The 21,777-nt window shown below is 34.4% G+C and overlaps 1 protein-coding gene across 3 annotated transcripts in view; it reads right to left on the bottom strand.

The window, feature by feature from the left end:
* Window positions 1–21,777, bottom strand: part of LOC138703637 (acetylcholinesterase-like) — a 2,088,928-nt gene that overhangs the window by 1,549,731 nt on the left and 517,420 nt on the right. For all 3 annotated transcript variants that reach the window (XM_069831694.1, XM_069831692.1, XM_069831693.1), the window contains exon 2: window positions 5,073–5,110. The gene's annotated coding sequence lies outside the window, so the exon portion shown is untranslated. The remainder of the gene's footprint in view (window positions 1–5,072; window positions 5,111–21,777) is intronic.

Here is a 21,777-nt window from a genome sequence, read left to right as displayed (position 1 = left end):
AAGCCCACATGTATTATTAGCTTTGCCATAAACATTACGTATCTTGTATATAAAAGTGTATAATTTGTAATGTACTTACTTATTTACATGTATCAGATATTTCAATTAAGAAAGTAACCTAATTATGGAAAAATGGCGAACATATTCATTTAATTTAAATCATTGTAAGCTATTTGGTACTAATTTTTATTGTATTTATCTGATGCATGTAACCTATAAGATAAAACATTGTAATAAATATAAATAGATCATTTCCTTAATTAATAACAGTGTATATCTCCAATAAATGATTTCTTAGCATCGCCACAGATACACTTGATTGTACTTGTCACTATCTCGGTCACTAGAGAGTTCTTGAAATTTATATTTTCCCCGCCATTCATAAAATATTCATTCCCCTTGCACAAAAGGGAAGATCTATAACTGAAACTTGATTAATATATTTCAGTATTATTTGTATTTATCCTCGGAATAATGAACAGTTTGACTCGTAGACATTTTGTTTTTTGCAGCATTAACTTCCCTGATTGTACGAGAAGATTCGAACAGAACGGCAGTTACGTAGACCTTCGGCTCCCCCCTACTACCATTAATGCACAACACAATGTCAATACGGCAGTTGCTGTCGTCTGCGATACAACGAACTTTTCTGTTGATTTTCGAGTTCGTTATTTTTTTCCGGTTATTATATGCTTATTTAAGTTGTGTTAACTCTCGCTAGTGGTTTTATATTTTATTGTATCCGTCTTAGTATTTATTTCATTATTGTAAATATTTTTGCTTTATCACTATTATTAAGTATTATTATTATTATTATTATTATTATTATTATTATTATTAATGAATTATTTTCTTTTACTATATTTGTATCATCTCCGTCACGGTTATTCTATTATTATTATTATTATTATTATTATTATTATTATTATTATTATTATTATTATTGTTGTTGTTGTTGTTGTTGTTGTTACTATTATTTATATCATCAGCATTATTATTTGAACCCTGTAAAATTTATGTAGACTACTGGACTGTACCCGAGCACGAGCATATGCTCATTTCGGGTATCTATTCATATGTATGCATTTCAAATGTAAATTGTGAATAAATTTGAATTATTAAAACAGTAAGTTTTATGTCATTTCGATCTTACCTATCATAGGCGGAGTTATGGGGGTCATAGGGGCCCTGTCCCCCCAAACTTCTCTGAACTCTTTTTTTTTTCTATTAACGTTAGAAAATATTGAATTCAAAAGATCTTTTTTGCTTTTGTTTATGATTAATTTTATTTGCTTAAATTGACGAATTAAGTCTTCAGATCATGTGTCTGGACTATAATATTTATTTTAAATTTCTCAATGTATCAGAATTCCCATACCTCATTTGAGGAATGGAAGCACTGTATTATTTCTTTTGCAACAGCCTGTACTCAAGTGTTAAAAGTCTGCAGATGTTCAGGCCGACACTTAGAAGATGTAGGAATAACATACTGCACAATAATGCAGAAAAAAAATAGAAGTGATCATGGTGAAAGGTGTAAACTTAAAGACGAGATTACAATAAAATAGAGTTTACATTTCATATGATATATTCAGGAAGATGAGCTTCATATAAAAAAGTTTGTTAGCAGTGATACGTAGTTTTATTGATGTATGCATGTGTTTCTGCACGAGAGAGAAAAACAGGGAGATTGTTTTAAGTTATACCCTATTATAATAGAAGGGTTCAGAGCCATAGTGGGCCAAGCGCCAACTATTTAAAACGGAGAAAACAAGAGTTAAACTTAAGTGAATACCATAGTTTAATGAAGATTGACATCATTTAGTTTGAATTTGTATACTTTATATTACTTGCTACGTAAGTGCAAGTTTGAACCAATAAATTATTAAGATTTGCGATAGATTAATTAGTTTAGGAAACTGTATATTTATTATGTAGAACTACATTTGTATATAGATCTTTTGTTAAGTTATTAAGTTTTGTACTTTTGTGAACTATATCAATAAATCTATCAATCAATCAATCAATCAATCAATCAATCAATCAATCAATCAATCAATCAATCTATCTATCTATCTATCTATCTATCTATCTATCTATCTATCTATCTATCTATCTATCTATCTATCTATCTATCTATCTATCTATCTATCTATCTATCTATCTATCTATCTATCTATCTATCTATCTATCTATCTATCTATCTATCTATCTATCTATCTATCTATCTATCTATCTATCTATCTACCTACCTACCTATCTACCTACCTACCTACCTATCTATCTACATATTACTTGCTATAGGTTTCCACTGAATTATGGTGATAACTTCATTTTAACCCTTGTTTTCTACGGTTTTAGTAAATGGCGCTTGGCCTACTATGGTTCTGAACCCTTCAATTTACAGTAGACCTACAGTTCAAGTCCTATACAACTCGGTCCGAAACATCGCTGATATAGATTTAACACTGTGAGAAACATGCCTCCGAAAATACCTTTATTAAATGATAATATTCCGATATAAACTATACTACGGTCAAGCTATAACGTGGAGGAGGAGGTAAATGATGTCCCGTTATATGGGGATTATATGGTTTTTCTTTGTCCCCCCCCCCCCAAAAGCAACCATTTCTCTCTCCGCCTATGTTACCAATAGACCGTGTATAATAATTTTTATATGATACATATACAAAGTTCGGACAGAAAAAAATTACTAATAAACTATGCATAAACGATGGAAGTATCATTAGTGTGCAACTATACATGGAAATTGCTTTGCTGTAGTTACACACACGAAAGCCCCTGTTACAGCTTTGTATACACAGAAAAATGGTCGCCTCTCTAATAGCTGTTCATATGATTGTCATGATCATGGTTGTCTTCTAACCACAGAACAACAAATCAGAGAGTACAGAATAATTAGAATAATATTGCTGTAGTCTTTGATGAATAATTAAAGTGGTAAACGATCAGGCCCAGTTGCACTATCGATGCTTAGCGCAGCACACTAGCGCACACTAACGAATGCCATGGAGAATCTCAGGCATTCTTCTACCATTCGTAATAAAACAATGACGTAACTGTGACATAGTTCTAGCCAGAAATTTACACATGATTTATAAACGAGCTATTCACTGTTTGAGTATAAGACAGTTAACTTCTCTGTACGAGTTTTTGTTAGTAAGATTGTATAATGAGATAAGTAATTAAGATCACAAATTTTCCACAAAATAACTGATCAGTTCTCCATAGCTGTTTCGCTGGGAAGATTATTCCTACAGTCAGAGGTCAAACACCAGTAAGTTTAATAGCATTCGCTACGATTTTATGCAGATATTTACGACTTCTTGTTCGTTTGTTAATATGAGTTAACTGATATTTCTTATTAATCCTAGTTTCAGATGTCAATTATTCGAAATATTATTTATTTCAGGTTATTAAAATAATGGACTAAAATTAACAAAAAAAATGGTTTGACATAAATTATCTTTCTATCAACGAAAATAAAACCATAATTATTCCATTCTCATTATCCGAAAAATCTAACAAACCTCCTACATCTATATTAAGTATTAAATTACATAATTCTGATTGTTGTCTTATACAATGTAAATGTCTGATTATTAAAGAGTCCTCTAAAGTTAAGTATTTAGGCATAATTTTCGATAATAATTTAAAATGGAACCAACACATTAATTACCTTTGTAATAAATTACGTAAACTAATTACCTTTGTAATAAATTACGTAAAATAATATATTATTTTGTTTTATTGAAGAATTACTTGTCAATAAGTTTATTACGCACAATATATTTAACTTTATTTCAATCGGTAATTATGTATGGAATTATAGGATGGGTTAGCTCGTTTAAATTCAATTTTAATCCACTTTATTTATTACAGACGAAAATAATGAAAATATGTCTTCATAAACCTACTGATTTTTCCATCTCAAAATTTGTTTTTAGACTTTAATGTACTTAACGTAAGACAAATTTATTATATTGTATTAATAAAATTCATACATAAAAATCGAAATAATTTTGAATTGTATTCTCATAGTTATGAAACAAAAGGTATGAATTTTGTAAGATTGTTTAAACCAAAATGCAACACTGTTACAATATTTAATCATAGCAGTAATTTAGGCCCAAGAATATATAACAAATTTATATTTAAATATCCTAATCTTGTCAATTCTAATAGTTATAGTATTAAATTTAAAAAGTTATGCATGGATTTTATAAAAAAAGAAAAATTGTAAATTTAAATTTATGTAGAATATATATACAATATATAATTGCATAGTAGACAAAAGACAAATTGTATTGTATAATTATTAATTTCAATTCAGGAATCCGCCCCTGAGCACGAGTTCTACTCTTTCAGGGTCGAGCTCAAGTTTTTCTGTATATATTATATGTTACAATTATTAGCAAAAAAATAAATAAATAAATACATAAATAAATAAATAAATAAATTTCAAAAGTATTTTCCTATAAATGTTCTATACATATGTCTTAACGTTGCTAGGCAAAGGAGATTTCTTTATATCTGTTGTCAGTAACGTTTGACACACATTTAAAGAAGTATTTAACTACCTAAGTAATCTAGTGCCCATTATCTTCATTGTTTACTGGAAATGTGCGACATCATCTTCAAAATTCATGTGCTTCGGCGTTTCAGTTCACAAAAAAAGGATGAATATAAAATCAGCAGCTCAAGAAATGTATGAAGTAGAAGGTGAACGAATGGTCAACGATAGGACAGCAACAAACTGGTTTAAACAGATAAATTAATTAACTGAACCTTCAAGATTAACCTCGCTCAGAAAGACCACCTATTCTGGAGAATGAGTTTATAATCTACCAAATAAGTATTGCAGCCACTCGTCAATACTAGTGAATCCTCGACAAATCTTGGCACTTCTAAAGCCACAGTATGTCGCCACCTCACCAATTTTGGATTGTGTCAAAACAGTGGCGATAAGAGTCGTATAAATTTACGGAAGAACAATCATATGAAAAGAGTTCAAAACGATATAGTAAGTAATAAAATATAATAACACTCACCCTTCTCCAGGATGAGTCCTTTAGCCAAAGTGATGAATCTGTAACAGAGAAGAATTAATTTTAACTACAAAACAGCAAACAGTAAACGTCATAGCTACTCACAAGTAAAAGGAGAGTACCTTCAAAATATGTTGTGGAAAAGAAGTCAATTACTTTTGTTTTTATTTCGTGAAAAATTTGTATGAATATTCTCTTTGTGATAATTAAATAAGAGTAACAGTCAAATTCTATTTGCAGACGAAATGCTTCTTACAGTTGCTTCGTCTATTAAAAGTATCATGAAATCTATTCTGAATCGAAATGCGGGTCCGTGTGATGAGAAAACAGCACTCATTTTCTCCCTACGCCAGTGGTCGGCATTTCTTGACTCACTTAGTCAACCCCATAATACACAAGCAGGGCAGAGGGATAAGGCATGATCTCCCTCCCCTTAGCCATCACTTGTTCGTTTAGAGTTAAGGAGCTTGTGTATCCTCCCCTCCTACCTAACGCTTTTCTGTGTATTGCGGACTGTATTTTATATGACGTAATCTTTGCCAACCACTGCCCTAGGCCCTTATAAAATCTGCATCTAATAATTTATTTTATTGGGTTATTTTACGACGCTGTATCAACATCTATTATTTAGCGTCTGAATGAAATGAAGGTGATAATGGCGGTGAAATGAGTCCGGGGTCCAGCACCGAAAGTTACACAGCATTTGCTCGTATTGGGTTGTGGGAAAACCCAGGAAAAATCCTCAACCAGGTAACTTGCCCCGACCGGGATTCGAACCCGGGCCACATGGTTTCGCGGCCAGACGCGCTGACCGTTACTCCACAGGTGTGGACTGCAGCGAATAATACTGTATATCAAACTGTGAATTTTTCTAGTTTAAATATCTTATAATATGTTTAATGTTATGTATAATAATTGTATCGGAACAGAAATTAGTAAAATTGATAAAAATTCTGCAGTGCTCGGGAAAAGTGACATAAGTCAGTTTCCACAAGCCTTTTTTGATAATTTATTGACAACTTACACTAGTTTAAGTCGATTTGATTTTTTTCTCTCTGAATTATTACATCATTATTGTCTATGCGGATGACGTGAATATGTTAGGAGAAAATCCATAAACGATTAGAGAAAACACGGAAATTCTACTTGAAGCAAGTAAAGCGATAGGGTTGGAAGTAAATCCCGAAAAGACTAAGTATATGATTATGTCTCGTGACCAGAATATTGTACGAAATGGAAATATAAAAATTGGAGATTTATCCTTCGAAGAGGTGGAAAAATTCAAATATCTTGGAGCAACAGTAACAAATATAAATGACACTCAGGAGGAAATTAAACGCAGAAAAAATTTGGGAAATGCCTGTTATTATTCGGTTGATAAGCTTTTGTTATCTAGTCTGCTGTCAAAAAATCTGAAAGTTAGAATTTATAAAACAGTTATATTACCGGTTGTTCTATATGGTTGTGAAGCTTGAACTCTCACTTTGAGAGAGGAACGGAGATTAAGGGTGTTTGAGAATAAGGTTCTTAGGAAAATATTTGAGGCTAAGAGGAAGGAAGTTACAGGAGAACGGAGAAAGTTACACAACGCAGAGCTGCACATAATTAGGAACATTAAATCCAGACGTTTGAGATGGGCACGGCATGTAGCACGTATGGGCGAATCCAGAAATGCATATGAGCAATTCCACGAAAATGTCATACTGAGGTTAATTTCTTGAAATTGATGTAGGAGTATTTTTGTTGAAGAAATATGTTTCTTTATACTTTAAATCGCCTTATTTCGTAAGATAATGTTTAAAATATTCTCTCTTTTAGTCTATAACTTGCTGCAGATCTTGTCATATTCCAAACGCTTAAAAAAACACGTATAGATACTTATGTTTCGTGTCACAATTTGGACACGTAAATTTGTTTTATTTCGACCGTCTTTTTTGTATATTATATTTTGGTCTTTCCTTGAAGTAAATATGTAATTAGTTGAGGTATCCTAAGATCCTAAATAACTTAAAATCATTATAATTATTTGTACTGTAAGTTACGGTCAGTCCGTCACAAGAAACATACAAAAACTCTTCCACACAGCACAATAATTGGCAGATTAAAATTTCCTTTGGTATTCTGCGTTATTACTACATGACCAATAGAAAAGTATTAGAACATTTTCTTCTAAAGTGATTTCGTTTTCCGCAGCGGCATTGTGAGTGACTGACATGTCGCGCTCTCAGCTGTTATGTTGTTCATTCTCACAGTGTGCTTAGTTACTTGGAAGGCCTTGGTGAAGTTATACGTGAACTGGTGATAAGTGTGCAGTAATTACACCTGAAATGAACAAAATGAGATTCAGGCAGCTCATTGGAGCAATAAGCAGGTCTCAATATTTACTGCTGTTGCCTGGTTTAAACAGGAAGGTGACAGGGAAGTTCAGAATAAATCCTCTGCATTAGTGTCAGATTATGTAGCACATGACAAATAGGCTATGTAGTGAATGTTTGTCTATGAAAAATGTTTTCGGAAATTTTGGCGATTCTTCCGAACATTGAGGTGGTAAAAATATTTTCAGATAAAGCAGCGAGTCATTTTAAACAGAAGTAAACATTGAGCAATGTGACATTGCTTGCTCGCATATTTGGATTTAACATAGAATGGAACTTCTTTCAGTCACATCATGGCAAAGGGGCCGTGGATGTGATTGGAGGCCAAGTAAAAAGGATGGCATGGATGCCTGCGAAATCGGGGAAGAAGATACAAAGCGCTACTGAATTTTGTAACTGTGAGCAATAAAAACATCCAAAATTATTGTTAAGGAGGTAGCAGAGATTGAGATAAACGAAGGAAAAAAGTATCTCGAAAAACGATTTGAACATCTTGCACCTATTCCGGCATCTCATAGAGTTCATTACGTGAAAGTATTAGATCCCTATGTTGTAGAATATATACAACTGTCTTGTGAACAATCAGTGCGAAAGGTCCACAGGTTCCGTGTGTGAAAAGAAACTAAAGTTTGTTCAACATATTGACAGTGTTCCTGCCGTACATACTAGTTAGACTAAATAAGTGAGTCAACGAGTGCCGTGGAGTGCTTCTACGTGTTTAATTCCAATGGTTCAAATCCAATCTAAAAGTAGAACTCAACATTCTAATCTATTATTATGAACATAATATATAACATCCATAGGCATGGAAAATATAAACTGTGATCTGCGTCACCTTATCGTAATCGATAAGGAGGTCAGTGCCAGATGATTAGGAACGCGCTGTCAAGGTTGCTGTGACACTCTTATAGTCCTAAAATTAAACACCAATGCATATGGCTTGTATATACAGTATTTAATCACAGAGAAAAATTATATATGTTATTAAGTAGGCCTATGTAATTCTTGTATGTGCATTAATATGTGTCATTTAAGATGCATGGTTAAGGAAACTAATTTTTGTATTCGGGAAAACATATTAACCGAGCGGGCTAGCGGAGTGGTAGAGGGCTGGCCTTGCATTCGGGAGGTCCGGGGTTCGATCCCAGGGGCCGGCAATCCTAACTGAGGTTTTTCATGGTTTCCTCAGTTATTTCCAGGCAAATGACGGGATTGTACCTCTTGAAAGTCCGGCCATATGTGTGAGTGAATGCTGTGTAATGTCTTCAATGTTTATGTTGTATCGGAGCTGATCCCTCGTCCGGGGAGGCCCTCCATGTCCTTGTGTGGTCCAAAAAGTATGTATGTGATCCACAGTTTAATTCCTCTCCCGACAGGTCGCGGCCCTGTAAGGCCCGTGTGGCGTGGGTCGTGTAAATGAACCTACAAGGGAGAGGTTACACTCAGGGAAAGAAAGAAAGAAACAAACAAAGAAACATAGAAAGAAAACATATTATTCATTTAAATTAATCGTTATGTTAATTTACTACTTATTTTGTACTATTTATGGTTCTGTAAGTGCAACTTCATTTTATAATTCAGAGATATCAGTCAGTTACAGAATGAGGTCAGTCTGTTACACATCACTTTTTCGGCCATAACTGCATTACTAATCGTGGTTTGGAGGTCGTTTTCAACTTAAACTGAAGATTACAATTTCCTTTCCGAACTATATTTTGCAAAATTGTATCAGCAATGACAATTCAGAGAAATATGTGGAGAACCATGTTCACCCGAAGAGAGAGTTGACATTTATGTCAGTCTGTTACACACACTTTGGACGTAAATAAATAGTATACTTTTCCTATTAAAGACGTTTATTATTATATGTATCTTAAGTGTACACTTCCCTCTATAAAATCCTGCGGTGACACAGTCTAATTTCAACCCATTATACAATTTAGGCAAACATTTTGCTGTCAAAGTGTACTGTAAATGTCAGTCAGTTACACGTGGAATTGTTCATATAGAGTGTTAGTTGGGAGGCCGGCGGGAAAAAGACCTTTGGGGAGGCCGAGACGTAGATGAGAAGATAATATTAAAATGGATTTGTGGGAGGTGGGATATGATGGTAGAGACTGGATTAATCTTACTCAGGATAGGGATCAATGGCGGGCTTATGTGAGGGCGGAAATGAACCTCCAGGTTCCTTAAAAGCCAATAAGTAAGTATGAATTATTGTAATGGAAGGAATACTTATGTAATTTTTGTCAAGCGAGCAGATGTTCCGAAATTTGTCAATAAATTATCAAAAAAGGTTTGTGGAAACTGACTTGTGTCACTTTTCCCAAGCACTGCAGAATTAGTAGTTCAGATCTACTGAGAAATTGTAACTATCATAACCCACTACAAAGAACGTAATGTAACGCAAGTTTTTAGACAGACATTAAAATCCAAAAAAACTTAACCATAGAATTCAGGAAAGCGAATGGTTCTAAAGAGTTTTTTTTCTAATCCCGTCCTTTCTCTTATTCCTATTCGGAGAGGTTAGGGATATTAGTGGTAATGCCACAGGTCTGATGAAATGCATTAAGAACAACATATTTAATTTACATACTCATGTACACTAATGGCGTATGCAGTAAAGAACTAAAAAAAATTACGGGAAATTACGTTCACAGTCCAACATGAAATCAAATCTACATATGATTTACTATCGTAAAGAGATATGGATGGAGCTGCTCTAAATAATGTGATATGCATCTGAATTTCATAGGCATTATCATGTTTCGAAATTCACTGAGAATGTAATTTCATATAAAGAAAATAATTCCTTTCTTCACGGTTTAGGAGCTGACTCTCTTTACATGTAGTAGTCTTGTTTAGATTCATTTCTTAGGGTGCTATTCATAGACATTTCGCTAGCCCGCGCTAAGTGCGTGCTAAGCTAGCCCGGGCTACCGACATATCATATCATATCATATCATATCATATCATATCATATCATATCTTATATCATACCATATCAATATCATATATCATATCATATCATATCATATCATATCATATCATATCATATCATATCATATCGTATCGTATCATATCATATATCATACCATATAAACATCATATCATATCATATCATATCATATCATATCATATCATATCATATCATATCATATCATATATCATATCATATCATATATCATATCATATCATACCATATCATATCATATTTCATTTCATATCATATCATATATCATATCACATAATATCATATCATATCACATCATATCATATCATATCGTATCATATCATACCATATCAACATCATATCATATCATATCATATCATATATCATATCGTATCGTATCATATCATATATCATACCATATCAACATCATATCATATCATATCGTATTGTATCGTATCATATCATATCACATATCATATATCATACCATATCAACATCATATCATCTCATCATATCATATCATATCATATCATATATCATATCGTATCGTATCGTATCGTATCACATCATATATCATATATCATACTATATCAACATCATATCATATCATATATCATATCATATCATATCATATATCGTATCATATCAGATCATATATCATATCATATCATATATCATACCATATCAACATCATATCATATCATATCATATCATATATCATAATTATTTCATATCATATATCATATCGCTAACACTGGTTTATGAATACGAGAAACATTAGTTCGCTGATGACCCGCCGGAAGCTCGCGCTGAGAATGTCTATGAATACTGATCGCTAGCTATGAAAGATGTAACTCCGTTTGATGGCTCTTAACCAAGAGAAGAGTCCGCAGTATAGGCCTATACAAGGACATCATTTTATTTTTACTAACATTTCTAATATTAACATGTCTATACCTTTGGATTAACGGCTGAGAACCGGAAACACCGTTTGCTATCCCCTTCCACGAGCGGAGTTCGATGATACTGGCGTAAAATATTAACAAACTACTTTACTAGGTATAGAAGGGAATTAGGTAAACTAGGAAATATCGCGATTTTGAGTTTGATAATTTTCATTAGGTTTTTGTTTAATCAAAATACAATACAGTATTAACAATAAGCGTTTTTACTCAGGAACTGAGCTATCCATTCGGACGTATTCATTATGCAGTGTACTGTATATTATACTGTCTACAGCAAATTAGCGTACAACATTGAAAATGAAGTTAAATTGAAAAATAATCATAATATGGATATTTAAACACATTTTTGAAAACGGTGGCCGTTCATTTCGATACAGACTTCAGTTCTTTTGTGCATATATAATGCACTATAGACTATTGTACCAAATTCCAGTTACCAGTTTCGTCCTTCGTACTAGTAACTCATGTTGAAATAATTCTGTACCTACTCTATAAAAGAGTGCCTTACGTACTGTAAATTCAATCTTCCCTTCTGCCCGATCCGAAAAGATAAAATTACTCAGACATGCTATCTACTGTCCGTCCAAGTGGTTTTATCGCAGGGTCGTAGAAAGGGGGGAGAATCACGTGACATTTAATTACTTAACGAGGCCCTTTTATTTAAGTTATTTTAAACAACTATATAACATTACGTAGACGTCCAGTTCCTAACAGAAATTAATGTTTTCAGAAAAGAGCTAACACAGCCCAGCCACTAGCCTTTACAGAGGGGCGAGCAGAAGTGGGTGGGAGAAACCGGGATGCGACGTATAGGCAAACGGACGACAGTACCTGTGCGAAAATATGATTCAATATTGAAAGCTCTTTCGTCACTCGAAAACGTAAATATATTTCTGGAACGAACTATACTTACTAACTTTGTACTGCTTACTATGACCGTAAGGCAACTTTAACTGCATATGCAGCCTTGATTCTGTGTGGAGGACGGTTGGAAATTTACTAGTAGAGGGGGTGGGAGTGAAGTACATTCAAAAACTCAGGTACAATAAAAATTGAATTAAAAATAAAATGATATCCCTGTAGATAGTATTACATTTTTTTTTACTTTTCTTAATGACGAATCAAGCTGCGGAGAAATTACGCGGGAATTTCGTAAAATTACCTACACAAGTATCACTAGTGATTTCAATAAAATTGACTTCGATGACATTATTTCGTACGATGCAAAACATATTCTGTATTACTCTTCTTTTCTCATAAAATTATGAGATTCTGCGCTGAAAATATTTGGTCTATGAAGTCCATCGTGAGCAGCACTTTGATTTCGAACACCCACCGGCCTAAAAGTTATAACATCTGCAGCATGGTTGCCTTGAACTTCATAGTTACTGCCAAGAGAAAGGGTCCATTGTCAAGCCATTAAGTGCCTATCTTGTAATGTTCCATTACTGTTGCTTATTTAACTTAACGATCCATCAGAAAGTTATGAACTAGCCATCAGCAGCTCAGTGTCTCCCTCCCTATAATCGATATATCGGATTTCGATATAGGTAGTAACACTCGTGATTTCTTAAAAAGTCGCCGATGCTTCGTTATTAAGAGTCGAGATGAGTTCCACCGTGTTCGCTACCTGTGGATAGAGGGATTAGATTCGTGAAGAAAATCAAGTCCCGTTTCATTCCAGATTAATTTTAGTCATTTTATCTAAAATTAAATTACCTGAGTTTTAAATATGTACTTTGATATAAAAATAATGAAATGAGTTTGTACACAGAATATTCTATCTGAAAACAGTCTATACGGATATGTACAGTATCAGAGGTTTCTTTATGCTCGACCATGCCGAAATGTAGTAATTATGCACCTGGTAGCAGTCCTTTAATGCATGTCATTAAAGTACAGCTATTCATTAAAGTTCAGGTTTTCGATTATTCTCGGATATGCAATCGAAAGACAAGTATCGAAACGTCACGGAGGCTGGAAATCCAATAGTGTCGCAGAAGGTGACGTTCTGTTACTATAATAATTAGCGTTAATTGTAAATAATATTCAAATAAATTCAATTTGTCATCTCGTTTTTCAATGTCGAATTCAATTTCAAGGTTATATCAAGAGTAATGTTTATCTTACTCTCTAGATTATATCAAGGTCGTCGACAATCATTTCCCGGAAATGCACATCTCTGCGCACATCTCACAATTTATGATGTAGGCTATTGCACTCACATACCAATAACATAAATACTTATGAATAATTTCAAGTTAGAAATATGGTCGAGCATAAAAAGTCGAATGAAACTTGTCTATAATGGTAATTAAGACGCTCGTATGAAAATTATGAAACTCGCTTGCGCTCGTTTCATTAACATCCTCGCGTCTTAATTACTACCATTATAGGCTAGTTGCATAATGTACTATTATGAAATGACAAAACAGTGATGGGATGAAAAGATAATGAAGTAGAGAAGAAAAGAAGCAGGCGGAGAAAGCTAACAAGGACTGATAAAGAAGAGAAAAAAGCTGGTAGAGAGACGAGAGGGGAGAGAGGAGTGAGGAAAGGAGAGTGAAGAGAGAACGATGAGAGAAACGAGAGATAGAGTGAACGAGAGGGAGGAGAGTGACGAGGAACGAAAGGCGAATGACGAGAGAGATGAAAGGAGAGATTATCTCGTTTCCGATTTCGTCCTCTATCAACCACATGGATTTGCTTCTCTTATTTGTGAAATCCAAACATTTACTGACGTACTTTACTCTTCTTTACTCATTCTTTTGAAAATGTTTTCTTTCTTCCTTATTCACGTTTATTTCTCCTTTGTGTGTATGTGTGCAGATATGTAATTTTCCTCAGAGTTGTATAGTTATAATTTACATTTGAATTCGTAATTCTTGCAATTTGTAATATTGGTTCACTTACCACTTACATAATCCTTGTGTGTAACTTCTAAGCCTTATACAGAGCTTGGTAGCATGAAGCTCTTTATGTAACCCCAAAAGAAAAAATAAAGGGGTGTTAAATCTGGAGATCTGGCCGGCCATTCTACTGGTCCACATCGACCAACCCAGGAAACTGTTCGTTCAGCCTGCTGCAACATTTCTGTGGCTTAACCTACCAGAATGCAGAATGATATCAATTCTTTCCTCTTTCGATAGTGCCATCACGAAAATCAAGGAATTTATTATAGGAAAGCTTTAAATAATCACAACAACGCATTGAAACTGTTACAGGTCTTTATTGGGTTATTTTACGACGCTGTATCAACATCTAGGTTATTTAGCGTCTGAATGAAATGAAGGTGATAATGCCGGTGAAATGACTCCGGGGTCCAGCACCGAAAGTTACCCAGCATTTGCTCGTATTGGGTTGAGGGAAAACCCCGGAAAAAACCTCAACCAGGTAACTTGCCCCGACTGGGATTCGAACCCGGGTCACCTGGTTTCGCGGCCAGACGCGCTGACCGTTACTCCAAAAGTGTGGACACTGTCACAGGTTAACCAAACAGTAAAGCAGGAAAAGTTAATTACCTGAATTGCATAAAAATACCTTTTCCAAAGCCTCCTTAGTACCGTACCATGTTACAAAATATCTGTAATGCAGTAACAGTAACATTAGTTACTAAAGTTTATGTCATTATTACAGTTATCTTTAAATAACTTGAAAACGAGTAGAGATATCTCAACACGGATTGGACCATTGTTTTTCTCAGAAAATGTCACATGATTTTGAGTACCTACATGACCCCTTTCCATTTAAAATTTCAAAGTTGCATTCAAAATGGCGGCTTTTGAGATAGCTAAGAGCTAGAATCGAATGTGTCACTGGGAGAGCATTTGGTCTTACAAGTACTGGTAACACCTATAGTAATCGAAAATCTAGCATATGGAAGATATTTATATGATTCCAGACTTTTAATTCACCCTGTTTTATATTGTAATTATTAATTAATATTATGTTTGCATTATTTTACTCAACTTGTGGTTGTATGACTATATCAATTTTTAGTGTTATTTATACAGGGTGTTTCAAAAATACGGGGCATAATTTCAGGTATGTATTCCCCACATGTAGACAATCAAAATAATTCATTATAACATGTGTCCAGAAATGCTTCATTTCCGAGTTATGGCCTTCACAACATTGAAATTCACCGGAACGTTTTTCTTTCCGCAGGTCGTTGTCATTACAGAAGATGTTCAAAATGTCCACCTCCTGCTTGAATACAGACCTCACATCGATGTCTCATTGACCTGCGAACACGATCCCAAACTCCAGGAGTATTGCGTATGTCCTCAGAACATGCCACAATTCGATTCCGAAGGGATTCCAAATCAGGCACCGGAGACGAATAAACCAATGATTTTAAATGGCCCCACAAGGAGAAATCGAGAGGGTTCAGATCAGGTGAACGTGGAGGCCAAGCAATTGGGCCACCTCTACCTATCCATCGATCAGGAAACCTTCGATCCAAGTACTGAATGTAACCTTCGCCTCGGAATGAACTGTCAGAGTGCCCTCTAAATGTCTCCTTTGACGGCAACGACCTGCGGAAAGAAAAACGTTCCGGTGAATTTCAATGTTGTGAAGGCCATAACTCGGAAATAAAGCATTTCCGGACACATGTTGTAATGAACTATTTTGATTGTCTACATGTGGGAAATACATACCTGAAATTATGCCCAGTATTTTTAAACACCCTGTATATTAGTCTGTAATCATAAATTTGTATTGCTGCAAATTGAATCAGCTTCTTTTCTTTCTGGCTAAGTGGAAGAGAAGGCCTGATGGCCTTAATTTCGCCAGAGTAAATAAATATTATTATTATTATTATTATTATTATTATTATTATAACAACGGGAAGTATGAAACAACGCTCTATCGTGCAAAAATATTATTGCAACTAGTTTCACGGAAACAAATATCAGCAGACTAAGAATATTATTTCAGTTCACGTAGCTATCTAGTTTAACAGAGCTTCGGCCGCTTCTCTTCGCAACGCTACACAATAGTGTCGAGTCACCAGGCTCTGCTACGGGCTGCACCGCTTTTACAAGGCCACTAAGGCGTACAGATTGTTTTTACGAATTACAACCGCTCTACATTCCCCCCGGACGACGTCCGCGTTTGCATAAATACCGAGTTCACAAGGCAGTGTTCAGAAAACATTTTCATAAGGGATGACTTGCCATGTGACACGAGATGGGCCGCTCGAGCTGATTGGGAGACCAGAACGGCAGCTTATCTGTGTAACGCCAGCCCGTTGTAACACGGCATTCTGGTAAAATATACAACGCTGACCTCAGCAGGAGCTGGAATACAGCAGCATTGCGGATTCAATAGTCTCTTCCGTATATTTATCACTCTTCAGGACAAAGTGGCGTAAGGCACAGTCGTGTCTCGCTCCGGAAAGCAATAACGACGGAATAAGTTATTTATAATAGAACATGAGGATTTTAGTCTAAATCAGGGATGTCGAACAGCGCTCTCGAGCTGTGAACTTCAGAGCTTTCACTCATCCTTACCGTGCAACGGTTGAACACAGTGGCAGATATTAATAAAACTGCTTGAGAGTGAGTGAGATGTATCGGACAACTCAGTGAGTGGTAAAGGGTTGAGTGAGTGATTGGTCTGAATTTCATATTAATAAATATTTTCCCCTCCTGGACATATCTCACTCGTGACTCTGAGTTGTTACTCGCATTTTATCGCCTAGACATAGCTGTGTAAGTTATCAATGTTTAGACTAGAGCTCCTTGCAGAGGGAAGTCTTCGTCACATTCGATTTGTAAATATACTTTTGTTTCGATCATAGAGGAGGAAAGTGTGCAGTTTCATACTTCATTTGTTAATATTTTGAAACAACACCACATATTATTCACTAAATCAGTTACCGGAAATGAGAAGTAGGAAGTCTTTTCCTCTTCACAAAAAAAAAAAAAAAAGTCTTATGAATGTGTAACAATATAATGTGATGATAAACTTACCTATATGTGTACGCTTTATATTATTAGTATTTCATGTCTAATGACTCGTCTGAGTGATACAACCTGTTCGGTAATTCTACTCTATCTTCCTTCACTTCGTCCTACAGTAATGAAACTTCATAATCTTCAAACAGGTGTTTAGTTACATCGTGCGATATAAGGAAGCACAATATGATCAAAGACACTTTCCATTGTAACTCTTATTTTGCTACGGAGAATTGGAAATTGTTGCTTCACTTGACCGAAACACCTCTATAATCGCACGTTTTTTCGTTACCGGTATATATTTATCGTAGGCTCTTTGCTGTGGAGTGATGGTAAAGTAATAAGCCAAGGAGCAATTCTGTGACTCCAAGGCAAAATGTGTTAGTCTTGTAAGTCATTTCTTTCACTTTTCAAGAGCGAGCATGTACAGATATAATTTGAACAACCTTATAAAATCGTAGGAATCGTGTTTCATAACAATGGATTAGGAAAAAAAAATAATAGAGATATACATGTTATCTCTTGCCACAATAAAGATACCAGCAGAATGCACACATTATCGCAAAATCTCATTTTCAACAAAAATTTAAATATGTTTTGCCTTGGAACCACAGAATTCCATAGTCCGTATCACCTAGAAGAAGTGCATTGGCATTACTGCCAATCATTACTCTAGAAACATCCGAATTTCTCCATATAGGCCTAATATAGAAATAATTATCCACGCTTGTGAATTCTTCCTTGACATTGCAGGTAGCTCGTACATTAAGGCACGCAACACCTTTTTGTTTTGCTAAAATACTCATCGGCATGTTGATTTTTTTAAATAAAAATATTGGTATAATTCACAGCTTCAATGGCGCCAGGAAGTGAATACTTCCTTTTTGCATCCTGTAACTCTTGGACAGTTGTTGGAAATTGAACGCAATTAAATGCTCTTTATTTCAAAGAATCTGCAACTTCCCAGCAGTTAGAATTTGTTTTATAAAAGAAAGCTATAAGGATAATGACTAGGGTACATAGAAGGACATCATGTAAAAAGATATTCCAAAATTTAGAAATCTTTACTGTACATTGTGAGTAGGTCTACACTCTTTCACTGAGTTCACACCTGTGGAGTAATGGCTAGCGCGTCTGGCCGCGAAACCAGGTGGCCCGGGTTCGCATCTCGGTCGGGGTAAGTTACCTGGTTGAGGTTTTATCCGAGGTTTTCCCTCAACCCAAATTTGAGCAAAAGCTGGGTAACATTCGATGCTGGACCCCGGACTCATTTCACTGGCATTATCACATCTCATCTCATTCAGACGCTAAATAACCTGAGATGTTGATACAGCGTCGTAAAATAACCTACTCCAAGGTAATTTAAGTTAGTCGGCAGACTCGCTAGCTGCTGATCAGGAGCTGCACTCGGGCTTGGGTTAGATTTTTCCTTGGACTGATTACCTGGTTGAGTTTTTTTTTCCGAGGTTTCCCCAAACGTAAGGCAAATGCCAAATAATCTATAGCGAATCCTCGGCCTCACTTCATCTCACCAGAAAATTGTGTAACTCTTTTTCGTATCTTGAAGCTTTAATGCTAACACAAGATCTATGGAATACAATGAAATGAAAAGTGACACGGTACCATGGGAAATATCCATATCCTCTTGAACGCCCATTTGAAAACCTGGATCGCCCACAAATAGTAAGAAAATGCTCATTTTCATTTCATTATCGAGAGCTCTTCCTCTTCTGCCATTTGAATCTTGCAAGAAATTCCGCGCTAGTCACTGTACGTTGTCCTTCTTAAATTTGTACAAATCTTTGTAACTATTTTTACAAGCTTGTCTACGATGTTTATACCTTTTCTTCTACGTTATACAACAATAATATACCTCGTCATTACGATTTTTTAACTTCACTCAACCGCTTTGAGTCACCTATTCAGTTAACTCAGAAAGTTGATAGTATAAACTCAATTATATGAGCGAGTAGTAACGTTTATTAATATAGAATAGTGACTTGTCTCTCGTCTGTTGCGTCATCGAGAGTTGTAACTCAAGGATCAAAGGTCAGTGCCAGACTGATTGAGAGATAAGTATGTTTATTAATACACATGCGAGTTAGAACTCGGAATTGTCGAGTGATAAGTAACAACTCAAAATTATTAATATCTCCCAGTAGCACGCAGTCCGGCCGAATGATAGTAAACAAAAGCGAAACTGCGGCGGCTGGTACTTTGATAACTTTTACAGTATACATCTTACCAATTGATTAGGAACTCAGTTTAGATTTGCATTTGATGAACTCTGATAAAAAAGAATGTAGCCTACATGAGGATGATGATAATAATAATAATAATAATAATAATAATAATAATAATAATAATAATAATGATAATAATAATAATAATAATAATAACAACAACAAAAATAGAGTTTTATCTACTTGGTCATTCCATGAATGTTGTTCGTTAGTGACAGAAATAAATCATAATAATAATGTTGTTAATATCATGTTTGAAATATCAACTTCGTGTGTATGTGCAACTTCAAGTTCAGAAACGTAAACAACTTTGTAACCCTTCGTGTATATATGCCTATCTATGTTCTGCGTGTTGTTTATCTAGCCTTGTTTCAATCAGTCATTCAATATGGAATAATAGGATGGGGTGGAATGACAAAGACTATCTTAACTCCATTAATATTAGTACAAAAACGTATCATCAAAATTTGTCTGCATAAACCACTTGATTATCCGACACAATTTGTTTATTCTGAATTCCAAGTACGAAAAATTGAGCAAATATATAAAGATACAGTACTAATTTATTTTCAAAAAAAATCGAATGAATTTTATAACTGAAAAACATGTACATAACACCAGAAGAAATGTCCCAACTCTTTTGGCAGAACCTAAATGCCACACTACAGCTGGATTAAGACACAGTAGGAATTATGGACCAAGACTAAACAATTCAGTATTGAAAAATAATCCAGACCTAAACTATTTACACATTCTTAAGTTCAAAAATAAAGTGAAAATGTTTGTATGATATTTGATAAATTTTATTATAATTTTTTTTAAGTGTTACTAGCATTATATGGTACTAATTTTTGTTGTATTTATCTGATGCATGTAACCTATAAAATAAAACACTGTAATAAATATAAATAGATCATTTTCTTAATTAATAACAGTGTATATCTCCAATAAATCATTCCTTAGCATCGCCACAGATACACTTGATTGTACTTGTCACTAGAAAGTTATTGAAATTTATATTTTCCCCGCCATTCATAAAATATTTTGATATGATACCTTTGCACAAAAGGAGAGATCTATAACTGAAACTTGATTAATATATTTCAGTATTATTTGTATTTATCCTGGTAATAATGAACAGTTTGACTCGTAGACATTTTGTTTTTACAGCATTAACTTCCCATGATTGTACGAGAAGATTCGAAGAGAACGGCAGTTACGTAGACTTTCAGCTCCCCACTACTACCATTAATGCATAGCACAACGTCAATACGGCGGTTGCTGTCGTCTGCGATACAACGAACTTTTCTGTTGATTTTCGAGTTTGGGATTTTTTCCGGTTATTATATGCTTATTTAAGTTGTGTTAACTCTCGCTAGTGGTTTTATGTTTTATTTTATCCGTCTTAGTATTTATTTTATTATTGTAAATATTTTTTTGTTTTATCACTATTATTATTATTATTATTATTATTATTATTATTATTATTATTATTATTATTATTATTAATGAATTATTTTGTATTACAATCTTTGTATCATTTCTGTCACGATTATTCTATTATTATTATTATTATTATTATTATTATTATTATTATTATTAATATTATTATTATTGTTACTATTATTTTATATCATCAGCATTATTATTTGAACCCTGAAAATTTATGTAGACTACTGGACTGTACCCAAGCACGAGCATATGCTCATTTCGGGTATCAATCCAAATGTAAATTCAAATGTAAATTGTAAATAAATTTGAATTTGAATTGTTTTGATGTATAAAATTAATTAATATTAGCGTGACTTGAAATTTGTTCACAGTTTTTGTTACAGATTCAAAAATATCCCCTCCTCGAGTTCGATCCTTTAGTGAAATGACATCTACAAGATCTCCATGAACATTGGAATCTGAATCGACACTCCTTATGAATATACTGTAGCTAGCTGCGCCGTAACTTTCCGGTCGGTACTTTCACCAAGAGCTATAGTGAGTAATAAGAGAAAGTTTTCATTCTTGCTGTCAGTTGTTCCTCCAAGTTATCCCCCATTTATGATACGCGCTCTGCAACAATATTACGAGCCAAACATATAGATTTAAAATCATTAACGTATTCCGGACATATCCCTTTTGCAACAGCTATGAGATAGCATTTCACAAATTCTCCGTCAGTAAATAGCTTTGAAGCCGTTGCAATAATTTCACAAAT

The sequence above is a fragment of the Periplaneta americana genome, chromosome 7 (assembly GCF_040183065.1).
Source record: "Periplaneta americana isolate PAMFEO1 chromosome 7, P.americana_PAMFEO1_priV1, whole genome shotgun sequence".
NCBI classification, from domain to species: Eukaryota; Metazoa; Arthropoda; class Insecta; order Blattodea; family Blattidae; genus Periplaneta; species Periplaneta americana.
This window is presented reverse-complemented; position numbering and strand designations above follow the sequence as displayed.